Below are 15,220 nucleotides of genomic sequence, written 5' to 3'. Positions count from 1 at the left end.
GTCATGATGTAGGATCTTTTTAATATGTTGTTGGGTTCTGTTTGCTAGAATTTTGTTAAGGATTTTTGCATCTACATTCATTAGTGTTATTGGCCTGTAGTTTTTTTTTTGTGGCATCTTTGTCTGGTTTTGGTATTAGGGTGATGGTGACCTCATAGAATGAGTTTGGAAGTTTACCTTTCTTTGCAATTATCAGGTAGAGTTTGATAGGATAAGTGTTAGCTCTTCTCTAAATTTTTGGTAGAATTCAGCTGTTAGGCCATCTGGTCCTGGGCTCTTGTTTGTTGGAATATTTCTGATTAAAATTTTGATTTCTGTGCTTGTGATGGGTCTGTTAAGATTTTCTACTTCTTCCTGGTTCAGTTTTGAAAAGTTATAGTTTTCTAAGAATTTGTCCATTTCTTCCTAGTTGTCCATTTTATTAGCATATAGTTGCTGATAGTAGTCTGTTATGATCCTTTGTATTTCTGTGTTGTCTGTTGTGATTTCTCCATTTTCATTTCTAATTTTGTTGATTTGATTCTTCTCCCTTTTTTTCTTGATGTGTCTGGGTAATGGTTTGTCTATTTTATCTTCTCAAAAAACCAGCTTTTAGCTTTGTTGATTTTTCCTAAGGTCTCCTTTGTTTCTTTTGCATTTATTTCTGCCCTAATTTTTAAGATTCCTTTCCTTCTACTAACCCTGGGGTTCTTTATTTCTTCTTTTTCTAGTTGCTTTAGGTGTAGGGTTAGGTTATTTATTTGATTTCTCGCCTGTTTCTTGAGGTAGGCTTGTATTGCTATGAGCCTTCTCCTTAGCACTGCTTTTTACTGAATCCCTAGGTTTTGGTTTGTTGTGTTTTCATTTTCATTCATTTCTATGCATATTTTGATTTCTTGTTCGATTTATTCTGTGATTTTTTGGTTATTTAGAAGTGTGTTGTTTAGCCTCCATATGTTTGTAATTTTAATAGCCTTTTTTCCTGTAGTTGAGATCTAATCTTATCTCATTGTGATCAGAAAAGATGCTTGAGATGATTCCAATTTTTTTTGAATTCACCAAGGCTAGATTTATGGCCCAGGATGTGATCTATCTTGGAGAAGGTTCCGTGTGCACTTGAGAAAAGGGAAATTCATTGTTTTGGAGTGAAATGTCCTATAGATATCAATTAGGTCTAACTAGATAGGTCTAACTAGATAGGTCTAACTCTGATAGACAGAGTGCCTGATGAACTATGGACAGAGGTTTGTGACATTGTACAGGAGACAGGGATCAAGAAAATCCCCATGGAAAAGAAATGCAAAAAAGCAAAATGGCTGTCTGAGGAGGCCTACACATAGCTGGGAAGAGAAGAGAAGCAAAAAGCAAAGGAGAAAAGGAAAAATATTCCCATCTGAATGCAGAGTTCCAAAGAATAGCAAGGAGAGATAAAAAAGCCTTCCTCAGCGATCAGTGCAAAGAGATAGAGGAAAACAACAGATTGGGAAAGACTAGAGATCTCTTCAAGAAAATTAGAGATACCAAAGGAACATTTCATGCAAAGATAGGCTCGATAAAGGACAGAAATGGTATGGACCTAACAGAAGCAGAAGATATTAAGAAGAGGTGGCAAGAATACACAGAAGAACTGTACAAAAAAGATCTTCACGACCCAGATAATCACGATGGTGTGATCACTCACCTAGAGCCAGACATCCTGGAATGTGAAGTCAAGTGGGCCTTAGAAAGCATCACTACGAACAAAGCTAGTGGAGGTGACGGAATTCCAGTTGAGCTATTTCAAATCCTCAAAGATGATGCTGTGAAAGTGCTGCACTCAATATGCCAGCAAATCTGGAAAACTCAGCAGTGCCCAGAGGACTAGAAAAGGTTAGTTTTCGTTCCAATCTCAAAGAAAGGAAATGCCAAAGAATGCTCAACCTACCGCACAATTGCACTCATCTCACATGCTAGTAAAGTAATGCTCAAAATTCTCCAAGCCAGGCTTCAGCAATACTTGCACAGTGAACTTCCAGATGTTCAAGCTGGTTTTAGAAAAGGCAGAGGAACCAGAGATCAAATTGCCAACATCCGCTGGATCATCGAAAAAGCAAGAGAGTTCCAGAAAAACATCTATTTCTGCTTTATTGACTATGCCAAAGCCTTTGATTGTGTGGATCACAATAAACTGTGGAAAATTCTGAAAGAGATGGGAATACCAGCCCATCTGAACTGTCTCTTGAGAAACCTGTATGCATGTCAGGAAGCAACAGTTAGAACTGGACATGGAACATCAGACTGGTCCCAAATTGGAAACCGAGTACATTCTGATTACAAATCTGTAATGGTTCTTTTAGTTATGTCAAGATTTGCTTTATATATTTTGAAGCATTTAATTGGGTACATATTCATGTAGAAATTCTATAAATTTCTGATGGATTAATTTCTTCATTATATTAAAATGTCCCTCTTCTTTTCCAGTAATGGTTTTTTCCTTAATATCTACTTTTCCTAATACTAATATAGAAGAACTGTATTTTGAAATTAGAATATATATGATATATATTTGTTAATTTCATGCATATTGCATATCAATTTTCTATTTGCATACATTGTGAAATGTTCACCCCAATAAGTCTAGTAACCATGTGTCCTATACGAAGTTACTACAGTATTATTGACTGTTTTCCTTACAGTGTGTATTATATCTCTGGGCTTACATATTTTATAACTGGAGATTGTAACTCTTAATCCCTTTACCTGTTTCACTCTGATCTACCCACCTTTGCTCTGGCCACTCCTATTTCTCTGTATGTGAGTTTTTGTGTTATAATTATTTTTTTGATTACACATAAAAGTGAGACTATATGATATTTACATTTCTCTTTTTGATTCATTTTTCTTTAGCATAATACCTTCTAGATTTATCTATGTTATCCCCAAATGACAAGCTTTCATTCTAACTTCTGTTAGTAATATTCAGTTGTGTATATAATACATCTTTTTAATCTTTTCATCTGTTAATGGATATTTTGATTCTTCCATATTTTGGCTATTGTAAAGATACAACAGACACTGATGTGCATGTATTTTTGCAAGTTAGTATTTTTGTTTCTTTAGATAAATACCCAGGAGTGGAATTGCTGGATCATATAGTAGTTCTATTTTTAAGTTTTTTGAGGAATATCCACACTGTTTTCTGCAGTGGCTCCACCAGTTTACATTCTCACCAACAGTGTACAAGGATTCCCTTTTCTGTACATTGTCAATATCTGTTGTGTTCTTTTTGATGATAGCCATTTGACAGGCATGAGGTAATATCTCATTGAGGTTTTGACTTGCATTTACCTGATGATTAGTGACGATGAACATCTTTTCATGTGTCTGTTGGCTATCTGCATATCTTCTTTGGAGAAATGTATATTCAGGTTCTCTGCCCATTTCTTAATTGAGTTGTTTTGTGTTTGATATTGACTTCTATGAGTTTGTTGCATATTTGGGGTATTAACCCCTTACCTGATATATTTTTTGCAAATATCTTCTCCCATTCAATATGCTGCCATTTTGTTTTAATGATAGCTTCCATTGCTGGGGAAAAGTTTTTTAGTTTGATGTAGTCTCATTTGTTTACTTTTGCTTTTGTTTCCCTTGTCTGTGCAGAGAGATCCAGAAAAATATTGCTAAGACTGATGTCAAAGAAAGCACTGTCTATACTTTCTTCAATGAGTTTTATAGTTTCAGTGATTACATATAAGAATTTAATTCATTATGAGTTTATTTTATATATATGTACTCTTGAGAACGGAGAAGGCAATGGCACCCTACTCCAGTACTCTTGCCTGGAAAATCCCATGGGTGGAGGAGCCTGGTAGGCTGCAGACCCATGGGGTCGCTAGGAATCGGACACGACTGAGCGACTTCACTTTCACTTTTCCCTTTCATGTACTGGAGAAGGAAATGGCAACCCACTCCAGTATTCTTGCCTGGAGAATCCCAGGGACAGTGGAGCCTGGTGGGATGCCGTCTAGGTCGCACAGAGTCGGACACAACTGAAGCGACTTAGCAGTAGCAGCAGTACTCTTGAGAAAGTAATGTAGTTTGATTCTATGCATGTAACTATCCAGTTTTCCCAAAACATTTGTTGAAGAGGCTGTACTTTTCTTATTATGTATTTTTGCCTCCTCTGTCATAGGTTAAGTAAATATAAAAATGTAGGATTCTTTCTGGTCTCTCTAATCTGTTCCACTGATTTATGAGTTTGTTTTTGTGCCAATCTGTTTTTGATTATTATTTCTTTGTAGTACAGTTTGAAACCAGGAAGCATGATACCTCCAGCTTTGTTTTTCTTTTTCAGTATTTTTTTGGTTAGTGGGCCTTCTGTATTTACATACAAATTTTAGAGTTGTTTGTTCTAGTTCTGTGAAAAAATGCCTTTGGTATTTTGATAGGTATTGCAATAAATCTGTAGATTGACTTGGGTAGTATGGTTATTTTAACAATATCAATGCTTCTAATCTATCAGCACAGCATATCTTTCCATTTGTTTGAGTCATCTTCAGTTTCTTTCATCAATGTATTTTAGCTTTCAGAATACAAGTCTTTTATCTCTTTGTTTAGATTTATCCCTACATATTTTATTGTACTTGATGTAACTGTAAATGGGATTGTTTTCTTATTTTTTCTAATAGTTCATTATTAGTGTATAGAAACAGATTTATGTATTTGATTTTGTATCCTGTTTCTTTACTGAATGCATTTATTAGTTTTAGCAGTTGTTTATTGGAGTCATTCGGGCTTCTTTTTATACTACAGTGTCATCCGCAAATAGTGACAGTTGTAGTACTTGCTTTTTTATTGAATGCATTTTATTTCTTCTTCTTTCCTAATTACTGTGAATAGGACTTCTAATACTAGGTTGAAAACAAAGTGGATAGAGTGGACATCCACGTCTTCTTCATGACTGTAGAGAACTTTTCAAATTTTTGCTGTTAAGTGTGGCATTCGGTGTGGGTGTGTCATGTATGGCCTTTATGACATTGAAATACATTTCCTCTATACCTACTTTATTGAGAGTGTTTATCATAAATGGAGTTGAACTTTGTCAAATATTTTTCTCTGCATCCATTGAGAAGATTATATAATTTTTATTCATTTTGTTCATATGGTGTATCATGTTGATTGAGTCATGAACTCACAGAATTTTAAAAATGAAAGTAAATGTATCAGTGATAACTGGGACGATACCAAGGGATAATTGAAATTTTAGAAGTTAAGAAAGAATAAATTTTTAGAAAACGGAGTAAATGATGACAAAAATTTTTCCAAATATAGTAACAAATGTAAACTCACAGATTTAGGAATCTCAAAAATTCTGAAGTAGGATAAATATAAAGAAAATGATATCTAGGTACATTACAGTCTAGCTATTGAAAACCAAAGATAAGAAAATCTTAAAAGCAGCATATAAAAGTGACACATTATAAGGTGAAAATTACAGGTAACTTACCATCATATAAAATGGGGTCCAGATGACAGTGCTAAAGCATTGATAGAGAACTGAAAAAAAAAAACTGTCAATGCAGAAATCAATATACTTTCAAAAATTAAGGTAAAATGAAAGTATAATTTGATGGATCAAAAGCTAAGAAAAATTTGAGTAGAATTGTGCTTCCAAAAATGCTAAGGGGGAATTAATCAGGTTGGAAAGAACAGAAAATAGTGCGATTGGTGAATGAAGTTATATTGTTGCAAGTTTATATATTTTATTTTATACAGTACAATGATAACCTTAAATCACCTATAATATATTTAAAATGTAAATGGTAATTGCCAGAGAAAAGGTTTAAAATATAGAGGTATAACTGAAAAGATAATAATAAAGGAAATAAAATATATACCAAACTAATTTTATTAAACTGAAAGTGGTTAAAAAGGAAACAGTAGAGAAAAAAAGAAATGGAATTTATAGTAAAAAAAAAAAAAGCAAAATGATAGTATTAAATACAATCATTTAAATAATTATATTGAAAAACAAATGAACTGATACTCCAATGTAATGTATATTTGTCAGACTGGTCAAAATGCAAGACCAAAATATATTCTGTTTACATGAGGTGAGCTTTAAATAAAAATGTATAAACAGTTAAATAATTATATGGGAATAGAATTCCAGGTAAACACTAATCATAAGAAACAGAATGTCCAACAAGAGCAGAAACAGAAATTAATGAACACAGTCCTAGGCCATGACAGTAAATGTATAGTCAAGCTCATCTTTTGTGAATATAACCTGCTTCTGTTCTTCCTTTCTTAAGTCAACTGAGCAAGAGGTAGCATTTTATAAATCAGTTGCTGCCTGTTCTCTGAGATCAGCAGATTACCATTAGCTGAGTTCCATGTTTGTCTGGGCTCTGCATTCAGGAGAGGTTGTTGGGTGGTCTCCCTGATCAGTCTGGGCCACTGGCTGTGCTCCTTGGTCAGGTGGAGTCACTAGCCGAGCTCTGCAGTCACCTCTGGTCAGGCAAGGTCACAGACTATGTTCCCTCATAGGGTGGTAACACTTGTTGAACTCCACTATTGGCAGGGTTTTGAGCTGAGCTCTGCAGTTAATCCTGGTCTGGTGGGTTCTTAGGCTGTGCTTCCAACCAGATGGTGCCATTGACTGAACTCTGTGTCCAGGCAGGGCCACAGGCTGGGCTTTATGGTAAAATAAGTTCTCAGGGCATGTTCTGTGATCAGACAGAGATGCAGACTGTGCCCCAAAGTTAAATGAGGCTGCAGGATGCGCTTTGTGGCCAGATAGACATCTGGCTGTACTCTGCTGCTGGGCAAGGTCACTGGCTATGTTCTTTAATTGGGGGGTGCCTTCAAGTGTATCCTGCAGTTGAGTGTGCTAGAAACTGCGCTCTGAGGTCAGATGGGGTCATTGTTGAGACTTCCCTGTCAAGTGGGGCTGTGAGCTATGTTCCATGATAGTGCAGGTCACTGCCTGTGGCCTTTCTGGGCAAGGCCACAGGCTGTCTTCAACAATCTATCAAAGCTATAGGCTGGACTCTGCTTAAGCTGGGCTTTGTGGCTGGGCAGAACCATAATCTGAGTTATGACATTGTTCAGGGTCATTGCTTAGACTCTTGTTATTTGGGGCCAGATGCTATACTTAACAGTCGTGCAGTACTGTTGGCCTAGCTCCCTTCCCAATGTGTCTATAGAGTAGACTCTGTGTCTGCCTGGGGTCTCTGGTCAGGTTTCTTTGTTGGGCAGGACCTGAGGCTATACTTCAGATTTGCTTCCCTGCCAGGATGGTAAGTCACATGGGCTCCAGATCCAGTAAAACTTGTGCTAGGACCCTGAGTCAGGCAGAACTATCCATTGAGCTCCTTGGCCAGACAGGGGCAGGCCCTGGCTCTGCCCTGCAGATGGAAGAGCTACTTGTGGGAGCTCTGCTAAAGCACTACTGCAGGGAGGAATGCAGTTTGAGACCTGAACACTATGCACTTTAAACCCTACCCCCTTCTCCATCCCTTTCTGCTCTCCAGAGTTGAAGCTTAGCAGAGTTTCTAGTGATCCTTGTGAGATGAGATCTGGGTGGGCCTCCAAGGAAGCATATTGCAGTGCTGGCGAAGCAGGAACTGAACCTTAGGTTTTCTTTTTCCCGTTGGAGAGACTAGGTCCAGAGAGGCCCTCTTGGTGTGGTGATGTGCAGCCTAGCATAGGAGCATGCAGAGTGTAACCACTTTTCTTACCTTTCTAATGTGTTCTTTCTCCATCTCTGTGGTCAGCGGAGTGCTTCAGTCTCATCTCTGGGTACTGGAATTTCCTCAATGGTGCCTTGTCCTTGGATAGTTGCTAACTGATCTTAAGAGGTGAAGTGAAGTCAGGAACAATCTATGTCGCCATCCTGATGAAGTTGCCCAGAAATATTATTTTCATGGTAAAAAAAAAAACAAAAAAAACTAAACTTTATAAACATGAAATAAATGAAATTTCTATTTCATTTTGAAATGAAAATTCAACATAGTCACTATCCACTGAAGACAAAAAGCTTAAAAAACATTTGTTATAGCATCATAAATAGAAATTTTAGATTATTATCTTATATTGAATATTAGATAACTGTGTACCAATTAATGTGTTGGTTGATTAGAATACTCATTCTGACCTTCCTACCACTTCTGCTCAAAGATTTCCATTTTTTAATTTAATATGTAAAATGTACTAAATATGAATGAAATTTGGGAATTTACGAATGTGACTCCATTCAGACCATAAGGTCATTGGGATAATCAAGCAAAATTAAGTTAGTATGTATGTCTTTGAAACTTGTTTCTATTGTGTAGTGTTAGTTAGTCATGAGACTAGCAACCTCTCTGAATTGGCTTTCTTTTTAAGATGCATAGCAGACACATGTTAATATGTCTAAATGGTCCTTTTTCCCATTTTCCTGATTTTTGATTCATGTGCAAAATTGTGAATCAGATTGAATTGCCTAAACGAATCCTCACACTCCTGCAAACTTCCTGTGTGTTTGCACCCTGTCTGTTTGAACGTTTATATTTAGAATTCTCATCATGCCCAGGGAGTAAGAAATATACAACAGAAACATCTGTTCCTCTTGGCAAAATTATTTCATGCTTTTTTACTTTTGCAGGGTCAAGAAAAATACCTAGGGATTATTTTCATATCTGAGGGGTTTAACATTTCTTCTTTGTAATCTTAGCCTTATTGCAATGATTTAAACACACACAACCACTGTACACATGAGACGGAGAAATGGACACAATGGTGAGATTAATAGAAAAAATTGTTTTCCTTTTTTCAATATGTGATTTTTTTCCTTAGCAGTTTTCCCAGTTTATTAAAGAGTAAAGAAACTACTTTTCACTGACCCAGCCCACATTTCTGCTGCTTCATCCCCACTCTCACTCAGGCCACCTTTAGATTTTATAAGTATGAAATAGATGTTTTAAAAATAAAAGCAAATATTTTTTGACGTCAGCTTATCTGGTTGCTCCCCAGTTACCTAAGGTCAAAACTCTAAAGCGTATTTATGTACTTTGGCAGGACTGGAGGGTGAATTCACTTTTTAGAAATATGATAAAGGTCGCAGCTGAATGTGGTATGGTTTTCTGTTAGTTCTTGCTGGGTCAGGCCTGAAGCAGAGAGTTCTCTTTCTAAGTGGCTTTTGATGGGGGTGCCCTAGGGAAAAGGAAAAAATGATAATTTTAACATCCCTCCTCCCTGTCTAATCCCTTCTTCAAAATTTAAAATCCATCTATGCCTATGGGGCCAATTAATTTTTTTGAAGGCTAAGGATAGCCCCAAGACAAGATAAAGCCTTTAATATTATTACCTATTTTATAGTGAATATCTCTAATGTATTATTATCTTTTGCTTGATAGAAATAAAGTTGTTGCCAACTGTGCTGGAAATCACAAAGGTCTTGCTAATGGGAAGTGGCTTTAAAAGTTAGAGGGTGTGAATATTAAGTTAATTATGGTTTAGAACCTTAGATTGCTAGATTTAAAATTATTGGTTATAAGAATTATTAATTCAATATTTATCTAAGATGTATTGTTAAACAACAATAAGAAGGTGGTGGTAGTGTTGTTGTTCAGTCACTAAGTTGTGTCCCAATCTTTGTGACCCCATGGACTATAGCATGCCAGGCTCCTCTGTCCATAGGGTTCTCCAGGCAAGAATACTGGAGAATACTGGGTTGCCATTTCCTTCTCTGGGGGATCCTCCTGGACCAGGGATCAAACCAAGTCTCCTACATTGGCAGGCAAATCATTTTACCACTGACCACCAGGGAAGGTATACCAGAACCAAATTTTAACATCAGAGTGAAATAAGACTGTGATGAAAAACATCTATTCCAGAGGGAACATATTTAGAATATTGTTGTTGTTCAGTCACTAAGTTGTGTCCAACTATTTGCGACACCATGAACTGCAGCATGCCAGGTTCCTCTGTACTTCACTCCCAGAGTTGGCTCAAACTTTCGTCCATTGAGTCATTGATGCCACCCAACAATCTCATCCTCTATTGCCCAATTCTCCTCTTACTTTTCAATCTTTCCTAACATAAGGGTCTTTTCCAATGAATCACCTCTTCACCTCAGGTGGCCAAAGTATTGGAGCTTCAGCTTCAGTATCGGTCCTTCCAATGAATATTCAGGATTGATTTCCTTTAGGATTGACTGGCTTGATCCCCTTGCTGTCCAAGGGACTGAAGAGTCTTCTCTAGTGCCACAATTCAAAAGCATCAGTTCTTTGGCAGTCAGCCTTCTTTATGGTCCAATTCTCACATCCATACATGACTCCTGGAAAAACCATAGCTTTGACTGTATGGACATGTGTTGGCAAAATGATGTCTCTGCTTTTTGATACCGTGTCTAGGCTTGCTGTGGCTTTTTTCCCAAGAAGCAAGTGTCTTTTAATTTTGTGGCTTCAATGACTGTCTGCAGTGACTTTGGAGCCCCCAAAAAGAAAATCTGTCACTGTTTCCATTTCTTCCCCATCTATTTGCCATAAAGTTATGGGACAGATGCCCTTAGTTTTTTGAATGTTGAGAGCTTTTTCACTCTCCTGTTTCACCTTCATCAAGAGGCTCTTTAGTTCCTCTTAGCTTTCTGCCATTACAGTGGTATCATCTGCATATATGAGGTTATTGATATTTCTCCTAGCAATCTTGATGCCAGCTTGTGGAATGTCTCACATTACAGAATGTGTTCTATTCTGTGGCACTCACTTTTAAAAAATATATTTAGCAGCTTTTTGAGATATAATTCACATGCCCTAGGGCTATTCTGGTAGCTCAGGTGGTAATGAATCTGCTTGTAATACAGGAGACCTGGGTTCAATCCCTGGGTCGGGAAGATCCCCTGGGGAAGGGAATGGCAATCCACTCCAGTATTCTTGCCTGGAGAATTCCAAGGACAGAGGAGCCTAACAGGCTACAGTCCATGGGGTCCCAAAGAGTTGGACACGACTGAGCAACAAACACAATTTACCCATTCAAAGTGTTTAATTCATCAGTTATAAAACATCTTGATGAAAACATAGAAAATACTTACTTTGGTTTATGTAAAAGTTTCTTAGATATGATATTAAAAATATGAAAAAAAAGGAAAATGGTTAAATCTGACTTCATACACACACAAAAATCTGCTCTTTGAAAGTCCCTACTAAAGGCATGGAAGCATAAACCATAGATGGGAACAAAATATTTAGAAGTCATATAATTCTGTGGTCTCCAATCTTTTGGCACCAAGGACTGTTTTTTTAGAAGAGAATTTTTCCATGTACCATAGGGTAAGGAGATGCTCTGGGGATGATTCAAGTACATTACATTTATTGCTCACTTTATTATTATTATTGTTACATCAGCTCCACCTCAGATCATCAGACATAGATCTCAGAGGTTGGGGACCCAAGATATAATATGTAAAAGACTTTTTATCTCATATGAATATATAAGAAAAGCTCTCAAAGTATAATAAAACAGAATATAAATTTTTTAAATGATGAAATATATCTAATGCTTTATTTGAAAGAGCCCATGAAAATTCAAGGAGTCCATGAAATGATACTCTACATCATCAGTCATTTAGGTAAATACAAATTCAAATCACTTTGATATACCACTAAGGACCTAGTAGAATGGGTAAATTTTAAAGAATGACAATGCAAGTCATTGAAACCATGGTACATGAAAAATGGTACAACCACTTTGGAAAAAAGATAGCAGTTTTTAAAAGTTAAAAGGCAGTTAGCTTTTTCTAAAGTTAAACCTACTGCTACCGTAATAGTCATTCCACTCTCCTTCACTTGAGAGGCACATAAGCATATGTCCATACACGTGGATATTCACATACATATGAACATCCATATGTGCAAACATTCACAGCAGCTTTATTTGTAATGGCTTAAGCAAATCTGGAAAACTCAGCAGTGGCCACAGGACTGGAAAATGTCAGTTTTCATTCCAATCCCAAAGAAAGGCAATGCCAAAGAATGCTCGAACTACCGCACAATTGCACTCATCTCACATGCTGGTAAAGTAATGCTCAAAATTATCCAAGCCAGGCTTCACAAATACTTGCACAGTGAACTTCCAGATGTTCAAGCTGGTTTTAGAAAAGGCAGAGGAACCAGAGATCAAATTGCCAACATCCAATGGATCATTGAAAAAGCAAGAGAGTTTCAGAAAAACATCTATTTCTGCTTTATTGACTATGCCAAAACCTTTGACTGTGTGGATCACAATAAACTGTGGAAAATTCTGAAAGAGATGGGACTACCAGCCCATCTGACCTGTCTCTTGAGAAACCTGTATGCAGGTCAGGAAGCAACAGTTAGAACTGGACATGGAACAACAGACTGGTTCCAAATAGGAAAAGGAGTACGTCAAGGCTGTATATTGTCACCCTGCTTATTTAACTTATATGCAGAGTACATCATGAAAAACGCTGGGCTGGAAGAAACAAGCTGGAATCAAGATTGCTGGGAGAAATATCAATAACCTCAGATATGCAGATGACACCACCCTTATGGCAGAAAGCGAAGAAGAACTAAAGAGCCTCTTGATGAAAGTGAAAGAGGAGAGTGAAAAAGTTGGCTCAAAGCTCAACATTCAGAAAACTAAGATCATGGCATCCGGTCCCATCACTTCATGGGAAATAGTTGGGGAAACAGTGGAAACAGTGTCAGACTTTATTTTTTTGGGCTCCAAAATCGCTGCAGATGGTGATTGCAGCCATGAAATTAAAAGACACTTACTCCTTGGAAGGAAGGTTATGACCAACCTAGATAGCATATTTAAAAGCAGAGACATTACTTTGCCAACAAAGGTCTGTCTAGTCAAGGCTATGGTTTTTCCAGTGGTCATGTATGGATGTGAGAGTTGGATGGTGAAGAAAGCTGAGCACCGAAGAATTGATGCTTTTGAAGTGTGGTGTTGGAGAAGACTCTTGAGAGTCCCTTGGACTGCAAGGAGATCCAACCAGTCAATCCTAAAGGAGATCAATCCTGAGTGTTCATTGGAAGGACTGATGTTGAAGCTGAAACTCCAATATTTTGGCCACCTCATGCGAAGACTTGACTCATTGGAAAAGACCCTAATCTGGAAAGGATTGGGGGCAGGAGGAGAAGGGGGCAACAGAGGATGAGATGGCTGGCTGGCATCACCGACTCGGTGCACATGGGTCTGGGTAGACTCCAAGAGTTGGTGATGGACAGGAAGGCCTGGCCTGCTGTGGTTCATGGGGTCACAAAGAGTCGGACAGGACTGAACGACTGAACTGAACTGAAAACTAAATAAAGCTCAAATGTCCATCAACAAGTGAATCAATACACAAATTGTGGTTTAGTTGTGCAATTGATTTAACAACTAGTAAAAAGAAAAACTATTGATACACAGTCAGTTTGGATGCATAATCTCAAAATAATTATGCAAGGCCAAAAACATCTGTATGATTCCATTTATATAAATTATCTTAAGTACAAAATAACTTTTAAAAAGAGAAAAAGGATGGCATATATTTGCTCAAAAGTTGGTAGCTGTTTAGTACTTCTCTTCCCACCAAAATCTTAAATACATAACCACATGCATCTGAATAACTACAGATACAATTAAGACTTAAAAATTTATCCAGCTAATACCATCAAACTCTAAAAGTCAAGCCATCTGAGAAAAGTTTTTTTTTTCCAAAAATATTTTTCAACTCAGTTATTGAATGATTATCATCCCAGTGTATTTCAGATCTTTTCCAACTCTTTACTAAGTCTCCTAAAACTTGTGGTGAATTCTGAGCACTAGACAAATGAAAAGAACAATAAAGCAGACCATATTGAGGCACTAAAATTACGGAACTAGAGTTAGAACTCTTTGAAAATTTAAAACAGGTGGGGAAAAGAATGAAAACACACTCATAAATATATTCCCCAGTCAAAAGCAGTCAGTCAGTTCAAAAAATACGCATGAAAGCCTGAGTGATTTCTAGTACTCTTAGCATCTGCTGATACTACTAGTTGAAACAGACAAGAATTGTTATTTCCATAATGATGACTTTTGAACGTGGGCATGACCATAAGGTAAGGTATTGGATCAATGAACAGGTACACACAGGAGACATATTTTAAAGATTACTTCTCTGTAACACACGACCAATTTATAGGCTTTAAACTACAAAGAACTTGTTCAGTGTCCAGTAATATGCAGCAAGTAAAGCAGCAAAAACAACATATGGTTGTCAAGAGCAGCCATTTAAAGTAGCAGAGAGTGAATGACTGAGAGGTGTATTTGCTTTTTATGAATATAGTAATAGCTATGTATTGGTCATACTTTTCACTGAATTTAATACTGTTCTGTTTAGGCCTTAGTCTTTTTGTATATTGTGCAGTGAGTTTTAGAAGCACATCCTTAGTATCAACTCTTTAGAGAAATTGGAAAATAGAAAGTATAAAAATTGAATAACTAATAAAGAGAATATAGACATTAAAAGGTTTCTATACTATGAAAAACACAAGGGCAAATATATTCCAACAATTAAGTAACAGAAAATAAACATTAAAGAATTCTTAGAGTTTTCTCTCTCCACAACAATGATTTTTCTTTCTGGGAATTGCATACAAAGAAGACAAGGAAAAATATCTTTAGTGCATTAAAAGTGATATTAGAAAATTATGTAAGCATTTTTTTATAAAGCAAAGAAGCTATTTTCACTTAGCCATTTAATCATTATCTGTTCTTGCCACAGATTCAAACTCTGCTTTTTATGAGGCTGATTATGTATTAGAGACTCTGTAATAAGTCTGCTTTTTCCTTCGTCTCTCTAATCCCTTCTCCATGATTTAACAATATGGCCTTTCTTTTTTAATCAGACTGCTTGCCTTGCTCTCTATTTTCTCTCTAGAGCCTCTGCCTTCTCCTTCTCTATTCTGAATTTCTATTTCTTTACCTGTATAAGAGATTTTAATACATACTTTATCATTTTGATCCCCTCAATTTCATATACTAGTCTTGTCTTACCTTCAGTTCAGTTCAGTTCAATTCAGTCGCTCAGTCATGTCCAACTCTTTGCAACCCCATGAACTGTAGCACACCAGGCCTCTGTGTCCATCACCAACTCCTGGATCCTACCCAACTCATGTCCATTGAGTTGGTGATGCCATCTAACCATCTTATCCTCTGTTGTCCCCTTCTCCTCCTGCCCTCAATCTTTCCCAGCATCAGAGTCTTTTCAAATGAGTCAGCTCTTTGC

The 15,220-nt window shown here is 36.9% G+C and overlaps 1 protein-coding gene and 1 long non-coding RNA gene across 2 annotated transcripts in view; one reads left to right on the top strand and one right to left on the bottom strand.

The window, feature by feature from the left end:
• The window catches only part of LOC145546808 (uncharacterized), a 244,878-nt gene that overhangs the window by 86,103 nt on the left and 143,555 nt on the right, over positions 1-15,220 (top strand). The window lies entirely within an intron of this gene.
• Positions 6,010-15,220, bottom strand: part of LOC145546812 (uncharacterized) — a 164,971-nt gene continuing 155,760 nt past the window's right edge. The window contains exons 4-5 of the long non-coding RNA XR_014083306.1: positions 7,701-7,855; positions 6,010-6,654 (exon numbers count right to left, since the gene is read on the bottom strand). This is a non-coding gene — a long non-coding RNA (uncharacterized LOC145546812). The remainder of the gene's footprint in view (positions 6,655-7,700; positions 7,856-15,220) is intronic.

This window comes from Giraffa tippelskirchi, chromosome 1 (genome assembly GCF_054371585.1).
Source record: "Giraffa tippelskirchi isolate mGirTip1 chromosome 1, T2T-mGirTip1v1.2.pri, whole genome shotgun sequence".
Classification (NCBI taxonomy): Eukaryota; Metazoa; Chordata; class Mammalia; order Artiodactyla; family Giraffidae; genus Giraffa; species Giraffa tippelskirchi.
The sequence above is the reverse complement of the archived record's forward strand: the minus strand, read 5'-3'. Positions and strand labels throughout refer to the sequence as shown.